Source organism: Mustela putorius, unplaced genomic scaffold (assembly GCF_011764305.1).
Source record: "Mustela putorius furo isolate JIRA1106 unplaced genomic scaffold, ASM1176430v1.1 tig00000450_pilon_pilon_pilon, whole genome shotgun sequence".
Lineage (NCBI taxonomy): Eukaryota > Metazoa > Chordata > Mammalia > Carnivora > Mustelidae > Mustela > Mustela putorius.
In genome coordinates, this window is record NW_025421385.1 from 13,550,373 (window position 1) to 13,569,941 (window position 19,569).

Here is a 19,569-nt window from a genome sequence, read left to right on the forward strand (position 1 = left end):
AATACTTCTATAAAATCCAACAAAAATGAATTACTTTACAAATAAAATGAGACATACAAGTGCAACTGACTAATGTGCTTGGATAGCAAGGCATGCTAGGGAAGTTTCTAAATGTTGCTCTCAATTTCTGTCCTTATCTCTCATTACAGACCTGGACGGAACAATTTACAGACCAACACCAGCCCAGGGGATAGGCGTTGAAGAACACTGGTACCCAAAGCCATGCCACAGCTAGAGAAAGAAGGCCCTGGAGCAAATTCTGAAACATCTATTTAACTCAAATAGAGAGGGGGCGGGGTGGGGGGAGGCCAGGAGGGTGTTCAGTCAGGGAGCCTGGCATAAGAGTAACACTGTTTGAAAGTAGGGGCGCACACAAGCTATGGAAAATCATATATATTTACAAGTAAACAATTTTAAGTACGTATAAGAAAAAAGCCTAATCATTCCAGCCAGGAACTCACTCCTCTTCCCACAGATGTCACATCTGAAGAGAGACACCAGCTTCCCTAATTCGCCCTCACAAACACTTCAATTTAATCACGGGAGATGCAATCTAGCGCTCATGATGCATTAAGCATCCAAAGCTTCTTCACCATCAAGCTGGGCTCCGCTAGCGAATGGAACAATTATCAGTCCTGAAAGCTACCGAGCTGTCCCCAAAGGATGCTCCAGGCCCCCAGCATCAACACCTCGGTTAGTAATTCACGGCTCTTGCCTTGTCGTCGACTTTTCTCGCTCAGAACTCTGGTCCCAGCGGTCCAGACGCCTGGGACGGAATACATGCCCCCAGACCTGATCCGAAATAATTCTTTAGGGTAAAGGGTCAGATTTCTGGGAGAGGACGTCAATAAAGTTAAGAACTCCTCCTACGGTCGAGTCCTTCGGGGAGCAAAACTTGCTCGAGTCCACAGTGTCCCGAAGCCCCACGCAGGGACGGCTTCCCCGGGGACCCCGCTTCTGCAGCTCCTCCCTCTCTAGGACGAGCCCCGGGTTTCCAGCCGCCTCCGCCGGAGCACGAGAAACCGCGCGGACTGCGGGCGGACGGGAAGTTGAAGGCGCCCAGGAGCCAGAGCCGCTCCGATCGGGGAAGGCTCCCGGGTCCCCGCGGCTCCCGCGGAGCTCCGCCGAGCCCCCCGCTCCGTGGGCGCCGAGCCGAGGCGGGCGCGCGGGGGCCCGGCCGCCGGGAGGGGCGGGGCCGTGACTCACGCGGCCGCGCGCCGGGGGCAGCCGCGGCACCTCGGGCCGAGCCGGGCGAGGGGCTGCGCCCGCCGCGGGGCGCATGCGCGCTGCCGAGCGGCTCCCGCTCGCTCCCCGCCCACCCTCCCTCCTCCCCTTCCCCTCTCCCCTCCATCCTCGCCTCTCTCGGTCTCTCCTCGCCCGCCGGGTGCTGAAGTTGGGCGGATGGCAGCAGACCCGCTCCGCTAGAGGACCGAGCAGCCGAGCCTCGCGCCCCCGGACCCCTCGGTGCGCTGCCCACACCTCCAGGCGACTGGGTAAGATGCTGCCTCTGAAACCGAGCGGTGCTAAGTAAATGACACCAAAATGTCTGCTTTGCACCGATGCATGAATTTTGAAAAGGTGGCGGCTGGGGGAGGTGAAGGAAAGAGGGGGCGGAGAGTGCCACTGCCGGAGCCCGAGCGAGGGCGGCTGCGGGCGCGGGGGGTCTCGGCGCCGGCGGGAGGGAGCGGGGTCCGCGCCGCAGGTTTGGGAAGTTGAATCCCGCGTTGCTGCCACCGCGCGGTCCGCTCGCCGCCCTCCAGCTACCGCGGAGGGGCTGGGCGAGTGTCCTGCCCGCCCGGGGAGCCCTCGGTCGGGTCCGCGGCGGCGAGCTGGGCGCCTTCGCGGAACCCGCAGAGAGGGCCGGGGGGCGGCGGGGGACCCCGCGGGGGCGCGAGGTCCTGCGGGGTTTTCGTGGTGGTTTGTTAGGAAACCGAATGTGAAATTCACGGTGCCCCGTCGACCGATCCCCTCGGGGTGGTGTTTTTTTTTTTTTTTTTTTTTTTTTTCTTTCTTTATCTTCAGGTGAATGCACTGAGCAGGTGGGGAAGGTGTAAGGCACAGGGGTTGCCGAAATGCACACCTAGAGCGTCGGTGAGCCGAGTGTGCGAGCGTGTGTGTGTGTGTGTGTGTGTGTGTGGATGTAGGGCGTGCGGGTCTCTTTTGTTCCTCCCCTCCCGCTAGTCGTTGGAAAGGGAGTTCTCGGGTGCTGGGTTTCGGGTAGATTCACAGCCTCGGGGGCACCAGCAGGAGGAACGCCCACCAAGCCCCCGAGCCGCTGCCCGGGTGGGTGTATCCGAGCCTCCCCGGCCGGGGGTGCCGAGGATTCTGCTGATGGTCGATGGAATCGGTTGAATCGCCGCCTCTTCGCTAGCCTCCTTCCTCCTCTTCGCTGCTCGTGCTGCGGCAGAGTCTGCCTGCAGACGTTCGGTCGTTTCCCCTTCTCCCTACCTCCCTGTCTCCGTGAAAAATGTCGGAGGACTGGAGGATGGCGGAGGGACCGAGCCGGCCTCGGAAGCCGCGGCCGGGGAGATGCTCCTCGCGAGCGGGAGGCTGTGGGCAGCGCGTCCCGGGCAGCCCGCGCCAGCCTCGGGTGTCGGGGGCTTCTGGAGACGGAGAGGGGGTCGCCTGGCCAAAAGGATGCCCGCCGTTCGGGGACCCGCCCTGCGTGCTCAGCCTCCATCCCGAGCCCGGGACGCTGCTCACCTGGGACAATCTCGGTCGCTCCGGGGAAGACGGACCCTGGCTCCTGGCATAGTTTTCCTAACCTCCCTGACCCTTCGATAAATGCCTCCTTCTTTAAAAGAGTCTCCGGAAGGTTTGTCCAGAGAACTTTGCAGGCTTCCCATAGTTTCTTCTTTCTTTCTTCCTTGTTAGATTATGTCACAGGGAGATTATTTCCACCATGGGAAGGCTATCGTCAATAATAGAGAGAAACCTTACAGTTTGGTTCCCATTTCGAATAAACATTTCTGAGCCTGGATGTCATCTGAATTTCTGGCGTTCATACATACTGGTTTTCGGAGTAATGAATCCTTCTGAAATCATTTAATTGGAGATACAAGAAACAGTTCTTATTGTTGTAGTGGAAAATAAAGTTTTCCTGCTAGTCGTCTATCTCCTAGACATTATGTATATTAAATAATTTTGAAAACTGAAACACTTTAAATTGTATTTGTTTCTAAAGCCTTTTGTAGCAATAATAGCAGGTACCCGTGAAATGTACATTATAGCCTTAATATTAAGTGCAAAGGTGATTTGTACTCATTACTTTAAATGAATGAGCAGTTTGACCTCCTCCAGTTCAGTTACTGTTATTAAGCCATTTCTTCTGTTAGCATGAACTAAAACAGTAATTAGCACACTCACAGGAGAGTAGATTTACTGAGTATTTTTATAATCTTAAAAAACTATTTAGAGAAACCATGGGAGGGTAGTATATGATTTTTGAAGATGACAAAACAAGTGTTCATTACTATGAAAAGATTGGATGGTATCGTTTATTAAATAAGATGAATCTCTGTGGCAGTGACGTCTGATCCCAGAACTAAGGGCACTCATCCTTCCTCCCAGATTTGTAGTCTGAAAGATAAAGAAAAGCACCTAGTTTACAAACAACTTAAGGTATCTGTTGTACATACTTAGATCTTTTTGGCTCTGGTTTCTCAGTGATTCCTTGGTGTTTAGTTCCCCTGGAAGTGAATTAACAAGGAGAGTTAATTTGCTGTCCATGTTCAATTCTAAGGCATCTCAGCTTTTCCTTCTCAAATAGGTAACCCTTTACTTTTAGGGATCTCCCTGCAAGATCCAAATTTATTTGAACTCAATATTGAAAGTCTAAGTCATTGTCATTCATATGGACTTCTTACAATTTTTCTTAAAAAGAATATTCTTAACATTTTTCTATCACTAGGGCCTGGGACTTTGTAGACAAGGAAAAATGTATACTTATTTATAATATATGTATTCTCACTTAGTTGATCTTATTAAAACAGCCAAGTAAAAGTAAATGATCTAGGTCTAAATTGATAAAAATTTTGGTTGACTCGTAAGTTAAAAAGTAAGAAAGCATTTACCTGTTAATCTATAGCTGTGAAGACAATAGCCTTCACGTTAGAAGACATTTGCTGAAAGACATGAGGTTTTCTGGAAAAGTGGAAGGTGGGCACAGACAAAGAGGTATGGAGCCAAGAAGAATGGAATTCCATCCAACTGCATTTTTGTTAAGAATCCTTGTTCTGATAGTCCAGTTCTGCTTACTTAACAATAAAAATATTGTACCACCCAGGAAGGCAAACATACAGCCTGTGCTGAGTGTAATACTATATGATGTGTAAAAAAGCATTTGAGTTCATCTGACTAGTATAATTAGAGTAAAATATGAATGCATTGTAGAGGCTTCAAATTGTATGACACTTACAGGGGGGTGTCCTGGATCCTCAGAAATATTATAAGTTTTTACGGAAATTAAAAAAAAAATTCCTTAGATGTATGTAGCCAGGACTTTCAGTGTTAGTCTGACAGTCTCATCTTCCCTCTCCACTTAACCCCCAAAGACTTTCCTAATATCCAAAGAAAGTATTTTAGACTGGTTCTCCTGCTGTTGTGCCAACACCTAGTACAATAGCTGGCAAAAGGCAGCTAAATAAGTATTTCCTAAATGAATAAATGTTGCAGAATTGACGTGGCTCATGAAAGCCTTTGGGATGACATTTATTAAAAGGAGTGCTCGTGCTCATTGCTAAGTACACTAGTGTAAGATCATAAAGATTCTGTTCATGGTCCAACATCATTGAAGAAAGCAATTTTTAGAATCATCACTTTGTGAATATGCTTACTTTAATATAACATTTATATTCTTGATTTGTTTACAAATTATAAAGGTACTAAATGTTTATTTTAGAACCTCTAGAGCCCATAAAAATATATGAAATGGAAAATTTTAAATTGCATGGGCAGACATGGATATGATAAATAGAAACTTTAGGTCAAGCTGACCTTAGCTTATGTCCTCGCTTTTCCATGAAAGAGCTTTCTCCGCGTGGTCAATTTACTTACCTGTTCTGTGTCTCGGTTTCTTCCACAAGGATAAAGACCCACCTCCTAAGATGTTTATAAGCATAACTGTAAGGCAGTGTATATAAGGTGCTGAACATGTGCTTGGCCTAGGCTAAGAACTTAGAATTATTTCAATGCCTAAGGAATTGCTATTGAAGTTACACATAACGCATACTATTTTTTAAAGAATTAGAATTATATTGTAGAATTTCATACTTGCTTTTTAAAAAAATAGCATTACTTTCTTGGTGTGTCCCAAAAAATTAAAACTGATATTTAATGCCAGTTTTGGTAGGTTTAATACAATTAGTGATTGGAAAATAATTCAATGTATGGATGTCTTAATTTACGTAGCCATTGTTTTATTTTTAGATTTTTATGTTATTCCCCATATTTTACTATTGTAACTGATGTACATTCTTATGCCTGGCTTTTGTCTGTATATCTGTTTAGCATGTGTGTGTGTGTGTGTGTGTGTGTGTGTGTGTGTAGGCTTGATGCTTGGCCAGAACCCCTGGTTCTCACCAACATAAGATCATCTTTTGAAAAATCTTCGCTAATTTGATAGACGAAAATGGTATTTTTCAAACTTTTATTTCTTTTGTTACTAAAAATGGTAATAACTTTTTTGACATGTACTTTTTGTTTTCCTTTTCCTCTTTAAGGAAGGATTATTCAAGTCTTTTGCCTATTTTTTTCTATTGGTATTCTGGTGTATTTTTCTTATTTATTTAAGGGCTAACGTGAATTTTTAAAAATGGCAGGAGCAAACAAAGAAAGGAAATGCTTAGTGACAGAGAGGACATGTGGCAGAGACTTCAGAGATCCTTGTGGCTCAACCAGACTCCAACTCAGCTGGAGAGAAGCAAACAGCAAAGTCTGGAGATGGATCAGCCACAGGATTAGGGCTGCTGTGCTGTCCAGAACATAGTGCCACCTCCTACTGTACCTGGGCTTTCCAAAGTGTCCAGTTCCTTCCAGAAGCCCAGGGTCACTTAATAGTTAGGGTCTGCTGTTTTTTTCTTTTGACACTGTGCACACATACAGTTACACCTTTCTATATGATCAGTTCCTGGGTTTTCATGGATGATTTCTGTCATTGCCAGTGCTGTAGGAGAATCTTTGGGTTTTCCTGAGATTTAAAAGGAAATATAGGAGTAGCTGGAGGACCTGCAGGGCATTCATTGCAGTTTCTCATCCGAATGCAATCAGTGAAGTTGAATTATAAAACCGTATCAGATTGGAATTGTGTCTTATCTGAAATTTTCAGCTGGATGTAAAATTAAATGGTAAAAATCTAATCTCTTAATGAATTCTATATCTATAGTGTTTCATGGGATTCAGCATTCTTATAAGCGCCTGGCTTTAACTTTTTAAATTCTATAACTTTTGACAAATTTGGTTTCAAAAGTTTGAATACTTAGCTGAAAAAAATTCTGCAGAGTCTCTTAGATAAGAAACTACCCAGAAAGGGTAAATTGTTATATGACTGCTGGTTCTGATTTATCAAATATAGTAAAACCTCAGTAATTCAGCATCAGTGAATTTGGAATTTATAATGAACAGAAGGCCCCAATAGGAAAAGCAGTAAGTTGTAGTGGAACAGGAAATCTTGTTTCAAAGAGAATCGGACTTGAATTCTTGCTCTACTCTTTACTAGATATGTGGGCTTTTTCTTTATATAAATGTTTCATACTTGAAATTCTGGCTTAAGTAATAAATATCTAAAAGCTCTTTGAATTTCATAAACTTTGTGCTTGAGATTGTTTTAAATCTGTGTCAAAAATATAATTTTATTATAGACAATGAGTGTGGTTCGCAAAGCAAATATTTACTTCCTTGTATTAGGTCACAGGCTTTTCATGTACTGCTGATTGTCTATTGAAATACAAAGGTTATAATTCAAGAGCTATGACATTACAATAAAACAGACACAACCCAAGGGAAATTATGACATAAATGAAATGAGCAGGTAAGTGTTTATTTCATTTCTTCAATTATCTCAGGTCTTCCCAATGGTATAGTGAGTTAAATCCAGTGGAAATTCTTTGTTAAAGTTGACAACACCATCTCTATTTACTTCTAGTCTCAGTGAAAGGCAGGGGCTCATTTTAGTGTATTATGAAAGGCTATCTAATCTAGCGATTTTCTGAGTCAGTTTTAGTTCTAGGAAGACAAACCCATGTCTCTACCCGATTTCTCTCACCTCTTCTACTTACTTATTCAGGCTTCAGCTAATCAAAATCAACAAATATTTGAAAGTCCACTATGTAAAAAGTGGCAATCTGTGTGATTTAATAAGAAAATGTGAAAAAAAAAGCATGTGGAAAATCACCCTTGAGAGAAAGGCGCTTTTTTAGGAGGACAAAAAAAATAAATCAATAAATCCTTTTAAAAATATGTTAAAATAAAAGGAAAGTTGGACCATCAATTTACATCTGATATATAAGGCTGAAGTATCTGGAGAACTTAATTAAATAAATATTGTGGAAAAGTAAAATTCAGATTTTCCACTTTTTCATGACAAAATATGTAAAGAAATCATTAACTATTGTTTTGAGCAAGTAAGTAAATGGAAATCTTGGGTAGCTGAGAAAAATGGGTGATGAGACATTTCTCTGTGGATTGTGGATATTTCTACATAATTTTTCACAAAATAAATATTTTGGCTCTGTGGGAAAAGATAATTGTACGGTAGCATCGGAAATCATGTACTTTGCTTCTTAGCCTAAAAGGCCTCCACCTAAAAACAAAAAAAAAGGAAGAAAGAAAGACACATTTTTAAAGCAAGGAATGTAATTCCATAGAATGAGCCCAGATTTGGGATTCAAATAACCAGAGATTTAGCCTTAACCTTGTTGAGACTTGGTATCATCATCTATAGAACTGAAGACTTGATAGTGTATACCTCAAAAATATACAAGGATTAAATGAAATTATGTCTGCAAAAATGCTTCAAATACTGACAGTCACTATGCAAGTGTTAGACACTTTATTAGGGTCAAGTAATTTAAATTAATCCAAGAAACATCATGTAGATGGTAGGTGCTTGAAGGGATTTTAATTTCTTGCCAGTATTTGTCTTCAATAGTGGTCTTTATTAATGTTGAAGTTATTTTCTGTGTGTTTGCTATCGTATCCTTTCCTGACCAGTTTGTGGAACCCACCAGTGAACCAAATATCCATTTACTCATAAACACTCCTGAGCACCTACTGCTTGTCAGACTCTCTGATAAGATTTTTGAATGCAAGAATTAAGTCAACATGGCCCCTTTGTGCAAGGACTTCACATTTAAATTCTTCAGTGTATTGTTTTGTTTCCATCTAGTGAGCACTGATCATCTGTTTATAAATCGTAACTAAATACCAGGGGAATGTCATGAGTAAGGATCTCTTTCGGATTTAGCAGTCTTCGGCAGATTGACCACAAAGTGTAGACTTCACTCCCCCAAATGAGAGCAGCCAAGCGGAGACTCAGATAAGGGGAAGGGACAGCAGGAAGGGGCTCCCCCTGGCAGATGACTTCACCACCCACCTCCACAGGCCCACAACAAAAGACTGGAGGCTTCCTGTTCTTTGGGAATCCATCCCAGCTCCCATGTCTCTCCTTAAAGTAAAGAAAATGCCTGTACACATCTGTACTGTGCCCTTTCCCCCACCCCTCACTTAAAAATGATCCTGGATGATCATTACAATGTAATTTAAGGTACATTAAAGTGTTGGGGGAGGAGTGAGCAATGGGAATCCGAGACAGGGATAGCTCCCACTTTCCTTAGGATTCACATTTCCTGTGTCACAAAAATATAAAATTTCATCCTGATTCTATTATAGTTCCTTCTTTGTTAGTACTTTTTTGTAATGTAGTATATTGACCAGAAATCCAGAATGCCCTTTTCAGATTTAAAAAAATAAAATTACATTTGATTTTGGAGAAAGAAAACCGTCTTGAGTACCTACTTGTTGAAATCATTAGGCTATTCTAGATGTATCCTGATCTAGGAAGATTTGAGACCATTTATAAAATCGGGGTAAAGACTTCAAATCCTCCCTAGAAAAATGCGAATGGATAGTTAATTTACCTACATGTAGTAATGAAAGACATTGACATTTTGAATGAAGTAACTTGAAGGTGAGCTACACCCTCATGTCAGCCACTAAATTTAACTTGCTTGTCATTAAGCCTTTAACTGGGCTGTTAATAAGTAACCATAGGTGATAATCTGAGATTTGAACTTATTTTTTTCTCAGTTTATTTCTACTCAGCACTACCAGACCATCCAGCATTTTCCTATGCCCTGTGAGTTTAGTACAATCAAGACTTACATGTGGGGCGCCTGGGTGGCTCAGTGGTTTAAGCCTCTGCCTTCGGCTCAGGTCATGATCTCAGGATCCTGGGATCGAGTCCTACATCGGGCTCTCTGCTCAGAGGGGAGCCTGCTTCCTTTCTCTCTCTCTGCCTGCCTCTCTGCCTACTTGTGATCCCTCTCTCTCTGTCAAATAAATACATTAAAAAAAAAAAAAAAGACTTACATGAAAACAACGGAGAAAGCAGTATCTTTTATGGGGGCACTAAGGCATAGACGTACTATAAAGCAATATAGTGACCTAGATAACTTACTTATGACTAACTGAATGCTGTAATTGGAGTATTAAAAACTCTAAATTAGAGTATTAAATATTCCATTGTGAATTGCAGTCTTCACCTACTGTGTGGGTGAAACTTGACGTTTGACCTTTTATCTCTTTGTATTATTATTAGTATGATTGGTAATATAAGTATTATTTCTAAATAGATAAATTGAAAAGGAAGGAGTAGCAATTCTTTTTGTATCTTTAACGTTTTACAGAAAATAGGTGTTTGTTATTTTATATAATTTTTAGAGTAGTTACGTAATTTTTGCCTGAAAATTAAAACATATCAAGACCTCAAATATTAAATCTATCAGGAAAAGAAAAGAAAACAAAACAACCCAGCTGTTTTATTCTCTTCTGGTAGTCAGGAATAAACGGACTTGATTTTCATATCTCTGTTAGTTCACGAGTAAATAGTATTGGCCATTTTGATTCAAGCTCTCAGAGTCCGTATTTCCCTAGTTTGCTCATGTCCAGTCTTCAGTTTTTGCTGTTGAAGAAGTATTTTCGACTAAATTATCTATAGTAAGATAATGCCTGTGCTTCATGACCCACCCATATTTATATAATATGGGTGGAATTATATAATATATATAGATATATAATATATAATTATATATAATATTATATAATATTTGGTGGAAGGATATATTTATGTATCATGTTTAATGCTAAAAACCAAAAGATAGAGAATCCTTATTCACTGGTATTGTCTTCAAAGTTTAATATTTTGAACAGGTAATTTTATGGGTCAATGCCTGAGAGTATGGGTGCATTTCCCCTTTTTGTTCATTGGTTGATAGTGAGAAACAGACCTGCCCCTGTGTAATCGTAGCCAAAGATGCATGCATTAGCGTACAAGAAGAAAAACCAATGAGATAAGAAGGAAAGTAAGTAAAAGGAAGACAGGGTCAGCAAACAAGACCATTAGCTAAAAACTCATTATATCTTCAAGTACAATATCATTCAATACATTATTATATAATTCTGCTATATTATGTAACCACTTCCAATTTCATGAATTCATGTGACCTAATCTTAAGAAGGTGATTTTTTTTCATTAATTCCGTAATTTCATTGACTGAACATCTGAGTAATGCAAGTGGTGTTTTATGATGTAGAATTTCATTAAAGAAATGTTAATTCCAGGAAGCAAAAAATGGGAAGCACTTTTCTTGACCTGGCATAAGTTAAGTTGAATAGTTAAAAATACTTATAGGTAATACCAAAATTTACTCACATCTATTAAAAATCTGCTCCAAATTTTTCTTTTTAAATATAACTACTCCAAAGTCCATCTTACATAAAATCACTGTTATTTTCATGATATAAAGAGACCTTTACTTTTTTTTGAGACCTTTACATTTTGACTTAAAATACCAGCAATGAATAAATGCATATGCTAAGATTTGTTTATTGAGCAGTGGGCAGTGCAGTGGCTTGGCGGTGAAACTGTTTATTAAGATTTTGGTTGGGGTGTGGGGAGTGACAAGTGTGCTCGGAGAAGATTATGTGCTCATTGTCATTGAGCTTGTTTTTAAGAAAATGTGCATTTATGGCTTAGTAGGATCTCTGAACAGAGTTACTCAGTGATGCTGCTGGTTACAACCAGAATCAGCTTTGGCATTTGGTGTGCTGACCTCTGACCCATAGCCCTGGGAGTTCTAGCCTGGTGGATTTCAGGGAAGAAGAAAGAGTTCATGTGCTGGAGGTAGAGCCCACAACCCAAAACATGAAATCAGAGGCAGGCAGAAATAAGAGAGAGAGAGAAATAACAGAGAGAGTGATCTTTTGGTGCATCTATAAATACTTTCTGATTTTCCAAGGATTTACATTAGACTGCCAAGTTTTCTTCAGGTTTAGCTTGTCATCAGTTTCACCTTTTTTGTTTCCTGGCTCCTTACTTGTAATTAATGCAACTAATTAGAGCCCTACTCTAGCTGGGAATAGTAAAATTAAATAAGCCAAAGCTAAGACGTAAGGGCCTAGAGACCCGCTGAAGAAAGAAATACGTATGTAGCTTGCTATCGCTCTTCTGTTCTAAGAGGGACACAAAGTGCTGTGAAAAGTCAGGCACTTTTAATTAATTTTTGATGGCCAAACCCAGGATCCGGCAAAAGTCTCATAGAGGTTGTGACATTTTTCTCAAGTTATTGAAAGGTAGATTTTTGACAGGCAAACAGGCAAACAAAGGCCTTCTCGGCTCAAAGACAATGTAAATAAAGGTGCAGAACCAGGAGCATTCGAAAAATGCTTTGTGGCACAGCTTTCCAGAAGCGTATAGTACATGCAGGGAGTCACAAGATGGTAAGGCCGGAAAGGAGGCAGGCTCTGGTGGGCGATGAGATCCGGGTGAGGAGCCAGCCAGGCACAGCGCGCCCGCCCGTAGCACCATGCAAGGAGCGAGTGCAGCCGTAGGACCTGTTTTCATCAGGCCTGTCCACGGTGGGGAGCTGGAGGGAAGCAGGAACAGGATTTTAGCTGTCCAGGTGAGAGAAGCGGAGTCCCCCGACTGGGAAACGGAGAAGGGGCTCAACCCACGGTCGCGGGCAATGACATTGTGGGACCACGTTCAACTCCGAGCCTAAGGACTTGGTCACCAATGAGATGTAGAAGATGGGAAAGGCACCTCAGAGCCGAGCTGGAGGGTCTGAGCCTGTGTCTGGGTAATTCAGACCCCACCGAGATGTGAAAACAACATGTTGAAGAAGCTGGGGAGGATGTAAGCTGAGTTTACTTCGAGAAATAATCTCACGTTCGCATCAGAGTTAAAAACCTTGCTGATGGCGTCGGAAGCAACAGGTCCGCCCTTGGGCTGTGTCCACAGAGGCACACGGTGTCTAGAGTGAAGCTGGGGACAGATCTGTTCTGCATATTCAAACCACAGCTGGACTGTTGTTATTTTGAATTTCTTTCCTCCTGAACAAGGTGGTTGAAGGTTTGCAATACACGTGGTAAAACTAACAGAATCCAGTAGCTCATGGAAGAAGTGATTGGAGGACTTTCTCCTTTCTGAACCTGGGATAGAGTGGTTCCTCTTAGAGAATACGTGTATTTCACCGTTTGGAGACGAGTCATGTGAATAATTAGATCAATTAAAAATTGCCCCAGTGATAGAAGGGGAATAATATAACCACCTGGCAGACTTGTAAAGACATAATTTGTGAAGAGGCCCTGGCACACGTTGGCATTCAGTGCATCTTAGCTCTTAATGTTACTCTTAAGAACAGCATTGGGGGCGCCCGGGTGGCTCCATTGATTAAGCGTCTGACTTGATTTCAGCTCAGGTCGTGATCTCAGGAGCTGAGATTGAGGCCTGCTTTGGGCTCCCTGCTCAGAGAGGCGTCTGCTTGAGATTCTGTCCCTCTGCCCCCTTCCTGTGCTCAAATAAATAAAGCTTTTTTTTTTTAAAAAAAAATAGCATTAGAGGGGCACCTAGGTAGCTCAGTGGGTTAAAGCCTCTGCCTTTGGCTCAGGTCATGATCCCAGGGTCCTGGGATCAAGCCCTGCATCGGGCTCTCTGCTCAGCAGGGAGCCTGCTTCCTCCTCTCTCTCTCTGCCTGCCTCTCTGCCTGCTTGTGGTCTCTGTCTGTCAGATAAATAAATAAAATCTTGGGGAAAAAATAACATTAGAACCGGGAGGCATGTGTCATAGAGATGGATTTTGCCATCCTATTGGAAAGAACTTTTTTAACAGTCAAAACCGGCTACTTAGATGGGCTGCTTTGAAAGGCAGTTTGCTATTGAATGCGTGGTGGACACGCACTTGGCAAAGACGTTATACAGAGGAGATTTAAGGATTGGGCGGGTCAGAGAACTGCAGGACTTCATTCTGACTCTGGTTCAAATGTTCCAGGGGATTTGGAACGTGAACTCGGGAGAGACGCCGCGGCTGGAAGTACAGTTCAAAAATCCTTTACTTAAAAGTGACCGTAGTAGGTGATCGCCAAGAACAGCAGTGTAGAGAGCGGTGAGAGCTGGGAGTAGAATCCTAAAGTCTGCCTGCATTGAACGGGCCAGAGGGGAAAGAAGGAAACTGAAACACACACGCGTGCACACTCGCACACTCACACGTAAGATGGTCAGGATGAAAAAAATAACATGTGAAAAGGAGAGCAAAGACACTGTAGTTGGCCATGAAACCAGGGAAGTGGAGTTGATTTTAACCAACTTGATTTGTATTTATAGTAGTCTTCCCAAAAGGTGTGGAAAAGGGAGACAGGTTGATGAAGGAGGAGCAGCTGAGTTATGTCATGGGGCCGAGAGGGTAAGACTGGGACCGAGGTAGCACGTGGGACTTTGCATGGAGGAAGTTGTTTGTGACTGTGCGGAAGGCACTTGTGATTAATGATTTATCCATCATCTATTTCCAAAAGGTCTGAGGCGGCTTAAATAAAAGCACTTTCACACAGGGCAACGAAAGCGAAACAAAATAGAGATAAGGGGTCGCAAAGAGAAATAAATGTGGGAGAAGGTAGACATCCCATAAAACATGGACAGGCTATTGTAACGGGAGCACTAGGTTTTACCTCTGGGGTTCCAGCAGCCAAAATGAAAGGGTTGCAGGACAGGTTACCTATAACTCATTGCTTAATGAAAGAAAAACAGTTTTCCAGAAGTTTTATCTCCTGGAGCTAAATTCCATGAAGAGTATATCCCATTGACTCTTTTTTTTTTTTTTTTTAAGATTTTATTTATTTACTTGACAAAGAAAGAGAGAGAGAGAGAGAGAAAAAGCAGGAAAGCACAGCAGGGGGGATCAGCAGGCAGAGGGAGAAGCAGGCTCCCCGCTGAGCAGGGAGCCCAGATGCAGGGCTCAATCCCAGGACCCTGGGATCATGACCTGAGCTGAAGGCAGTTGCTTAACCAACTGAGTCACCCAGGCACCCCACATTGATTCTTAAGGAAGGAAAAGTGACATATTAGACAATGAGATCAACGATGTTTCCGCTTGAAGATGCAGATTTGATTTGAATTGCTGTTTCTTTTTTAAACCCTTGAAGGTCAAGTATGTGGCATTAAGTCTGTGAAAGACTAGCTGGGCATCAGAAGACTCCTGAGTCTGAAAAATCAGCATTTAGGACCGCATTAAAGAGGAGGTCATCCGAGAAGGGAGAAAGCAGAGTAGTTCAGGGAACAGGAACATGAGGGAGGAAAGGCTCTAAGTGCCTTACAGCCTCCCTGCTCTCCGCATTTGCTACTTCCTCTGCCTAAGAAACTCCCCCCTGATCCTTCTCATCATTCAGATTTCAGTTCAAATGTCACTTCTTCCAAGAGACCCTTTCTGGACTCTCTGCCTCGTGTTGTTCCTAACAGCAATCTGCTTTGTCAAATTCATAGCGTTTACTGCTCTCTTAAATTCTGATCAGTCTCCTTCGTCCCGTAGGGCAGAATGTACACTAGCACAAGGAGCAATGCCAAGGGCAGAATAGGTGTGCAGTGCGTGAAAGGGATGGGTGCTTTGTGGATGGGGAACAGCTCAGCTCGCCTCGATGCCGTCGCTAAACGGAGGTAGTGCTGGAACAGTAAGTTCTCCCTAAAGCGGTAGCTGAGAAGAGAATACGGATTGTAATAATGACATAGTTGTACTGGGAATTTTAAGGACCCGGAGGTTTAAAAGAAGAGCACAGATGCTCGCTACATTTTCCTTTCTACTCACAAGCAGCCTTGGCACTAATAGGAATGGGAAGTTCATGAATAGTCGTTGATCATGTTTCTAAGGGGCAGAGTCTAGGAAAAGCACAAAGGACCCTACATGGCGGCAAATTCCCTTTCTCTCTCCTTCATTAAGATTATTTAATATCACCCATTTACATTTTGAAGAGTATCTTTCAAAAGTATCTTATGCTGTTTAAGCATAAATAATTTAGCAGGACTCTTTGTAAGACTGATTAGCTATGAGGTACATTTTCTTTTAGGATCCCTCCTGACAGCGAACAATAAAACCCCTACAGAGTTTAATGTGTGTGTGAGCACATGTGGGTAAGGAGTGCATGGTGTGTGTGGCAGAAAAGAATGCATCAAAACTGGGGCGCCAGGGTGGCTCATTGGGTTAAACCTCTGCCTTCCGCTCAGGTCATGATCTCAGGGTGCTGGGATTGAGCCCTGCATGGGGCTCTCTGCTCAGCAGGGAGCCTGCTTCCCCCTCTCTCTCTGCCTGCCTACTTGTGATGTGTCAAATAAATAAATAATCTTTTTAAAAAAAAAAAAAAAGGAATGCATCAAAATTGCCTAAAATGTAAATCAAGTCACTGACATACAAAGAGAAAAGCAGAGGTGCCAGATGAGGGAAGACCCTTAGTAATGAAGGACTAGGAAGCCGTTGAGAGACTGGACCCAGAATGGGAACCCAGCAGCAGAGATGAACTTTTTGAAAGAACTAAGGAGAGGACTTGACTGGAGAAGGGTAACAGCAGCCTCAGGTGGGGAGTAGAGTCGAGGAGGACCTTTTTTAAACATTTATTTTGGGTGTAGAGAGGACAACATTTTTTGGCAGTGAGAAGCAAAATTTATCAATGGAGAAGTTTTGGGGAAAATGCCATAGATTTATCCGGAGAACTCATTTTATTCATTCTTGAAAATTTTAAAATGTTTCTGTATCAAAATAAAAACAAATATATAATATTACTCATTCATTCATTCAAGGTCAGTCCTGGTACTTGGAAGAAATTTTGATTATTTAGCCCTATTTTGAGCTTTGCCTCCGGACTCCGGGGTAAAGTGAGCAGTTCCAAGGGAGTGGAATTTCCCCAAGGTTGTGGGCAGGCGAGGGATTTAGAACCATGGAGCATAATAAACTCAGAAGGCACCTTGAAACCATCTGAGTCCACGGAAATAATGGGTTCTTTTTCCCCTCCTCTCCTCATCACTAATATTTTAACTCATAGCCAGAAGAAAGATTCCTGGGACAACTATTACAAATTGGGTTTTCCCTAATGGCTTTACTGGAGGCCTCCAAAATGACAAGACGCATTTGCAGCTTCGAAGACAGAATAAATTCTCATTCTAGTTTTCCTTGCATGCTGAATGAGAAGCTTTAATCATAATATTAACTGTATTACTTAGTCAATTTTTTGATGAAGTGTTTGGTTGTTAAAACAAAGTAAACAGACTTTCCTAATTATAATTTGTTAAATCATTCCACATAGGGATGTCCGACCTAATGTTGCCTGTGTTTAATGAGCATAAGTAAATTACCATAGAGTCAACTGAGTAAGAATACAAGTTTAAAAAATGGAAATTAGCGTTAAAAAGAAAAGCAGTCACCTCACAGACTCACTGGGAAGGCAGTCTTTTGAATGCAAAGTGAAGTAAGGACCATTTTCATACGTGTTCATTCTTCTATTTGAAGACAGAACGGTGACCTGTCATTCAAACATAGGGGAATAAACAGGAAACTGAAGCTCGGATAATAACAATGAAAGGAAGAAATCAGTGTTTAACTGCAAATCTTGCAAGCTACGAAGCAGAAGTTATATTCATAATCTGTGATATTTTGTTGTTTCTAACACTGCACTGCATTTGGCTTTTATAGGAATAATCTGAGAATGAAGAATAAGTGATTTGGGGGAAAAGTTGTAAGTAAAATGGATTGTGATTGATCGAGAGACAGAATTTCTGTGCATCACTCATGCAGTAAAGTTTCTCTTTTAACAAATATGCAGGGTCCTGGGATGAGCCCCGCATCGGGCTCCTGGCTCAGCGGGAAGCCTGCTTCTCCCTCTCCCACTCCCCCTGCTTGTGTTCCCTCTCTCCATGTGTCTCTCTTTGTCAAATAAATAAATAAATTTTTAAAAAGTACTTATTGAGCATTTACTATGTTCCAGGCACTGTTCTGAGAGATTCAGATTTATTAGAGAACAAAATGCACAAAAATGCCTGCCTCCTTGAGCCATACTGTTAGATCTTTGATTTTTTTTTAGTAGATTCCTAGAGGGAATCATTTGTAAAACGCTTGGGATCCTTATAAAGCAGGACTATAAAAAAATGTATATTCTTTATATGTACGTTCTTTCACTCCTATACTAGGTGGGCAAGTAAGTGATGCTGAGTAGGCATGTACCAAAGACATGGTAGCTGTATCAGATTGGAATGTAATGGGAATTTTCTAGACCTTAATTCTTTTTTTAGAATTATTTATTTATTTGACAGAGAGAGAGAGAAAGGTAGCGAGAGAGGGAATCCAAGAGGGTACATAAGGGAAGTGGAAGGGGGAGAAGCTGGCTCCCCATTGAGCAGGACCCTGGGATCATGGCCTGAGCCAAAGGCAGAGACTTATTGACTGAGCCCCCCAGGCTCCTCTAGACCTTAATTATTTTAAAAATTGGCATGACCTGTATCCGTTCATTTCAAACCAATATGTTGAACTACTACTAATGTATTAATTGCAAGTCAGAAAATACTGGAACGCGAGGTCAGAGGAAGGAGACTGCATTCCCCTACCTTCTTTCATTCAAAGAAATATAAAGTTTTGGACACAAGGGGGAGAAGTGAGCTCATTTTTCTTAGGCTACAAATCTGACTTCCCTCCAGGATTTTCCCAGGAAGGAGCTTCCTGTTTTATCTTCATCCCTTAGCTGTTTCTTGCATTTGGCTGCCAAACTTGCTTAATAGTGTTCTGTGCTCTGAGGTACATTTCAGAGAATTTAGAGCATAATTAACTGAAGTAGAAGAATTCCGAGGTATATCAGAAAATACAGATCACATTTAACAGAGGTAGAAAACCGAAAGGAATAAGTTCCTGAAATGCGTATTTAGACGGTAAGATAGGAATGTGGTTTTATTGTGTCTCAGCTCTGGAAAAATTATGTATGGAAGTTGTGTAATGTGCAGAGCCAGCATGGGAGTGAAATGAATAAAAATGAATAAAGCTATAAAAGAGAAGAAGCAGAGGCAGCTTAAAAGTTACAAGGAAGGATATGGTGCTCCCCACTCCCCCCACTCCTTTGGACAGATGATTAGCAAATTGCCTTGTAACTGACATGTACTCATGTACATGAGTTTCCAATTATATTACAGGAGAAGCAATATTTCCTGGAAGAGCTGGTTTGGGGCAATCCGAGTGCCCCTTTTACCTGTGATTTGTCTCAGTTCGTAATGGCACATACAGAATCACAGGATGGCTTTGTTTTCAAGGATGGCACTGAAGCAAGAAATGACGAGTTATCAAGCGCTGTTAGGGATTTGATTGTTGCCAAGGGGAAATGAAGGAGAGACATCTGAATGTGTTCCTGGAAAAATAAGTAAGGGTAGCTATGCTTTGGTTGCTACTTTATTTGTGTTTCAATAATGGACTTAAGAACACATTACGAGTATTCTGCTACCACTTGCAGTAATTTAAGGCTAAACAGAGCAAGTGATATTTTTATAGCTGGGACTTTAACGTGTTTTTTTTTTTTCAAGTGATGTGTTGCTCAGGTGGAATTAAAATTTGATTATCCCCATGCGTATTGATAGAAAAGATAGTATAGACTTTAAGAGGCTTATTATGTAATTGTTGTATACAAATAGCATGAAAAATTCATCATGGAATTTATTTAGTTTAACTTTCAAGATCAATTAAAGGCTTCATGGAGAGATGAGATCAGCTCAAGTGAAGTGTTACATGTGTTTTTGACACTTCAGACATAACTATTATATTAGGTATTGGGAAAAAAACATGGCACCTGGGGCTAGGCTTACTGAACTGCCGAAATGTCTGTTTAATCTTGACGGATTCAGGAGGGTCAAGTTCTCACTCTAGCTGCAAAGAGGTCCAGTGAGCTCGTGAATCTTAGCAGGACAAAGAATTGTGATACTCAGATAGCATCACCATCAGTCTCACCAGGACATTTCTGGTGGCTTCCATTCATCATTTAGGATTGCTGATCCACAGTGGACCAC

General features: G+C 42.0%; 1 protein-coding gene across 1 annotated transcript in view; it reads left to right on the plus strand.

Annotated features, from left to right (window-relative positions):
• Positions 1-1,325: 1,325 nt before the first annotated feature.
• Positions 1,326-19,569, plus strand: part of RGS17 (regulator of G protein signaling 17) — an 89,697-nt gene continuing 71,453 nt past the window's right edge. The window contains exon 1 of the mRNA XM_004753585.2: positions 1,326-1,493. The gene's annotated coding sequence lies outside the window, so the exon portion shown is untranslated. The remainder of the gene's footprint in view (positions 1,494-19,569) is intronic.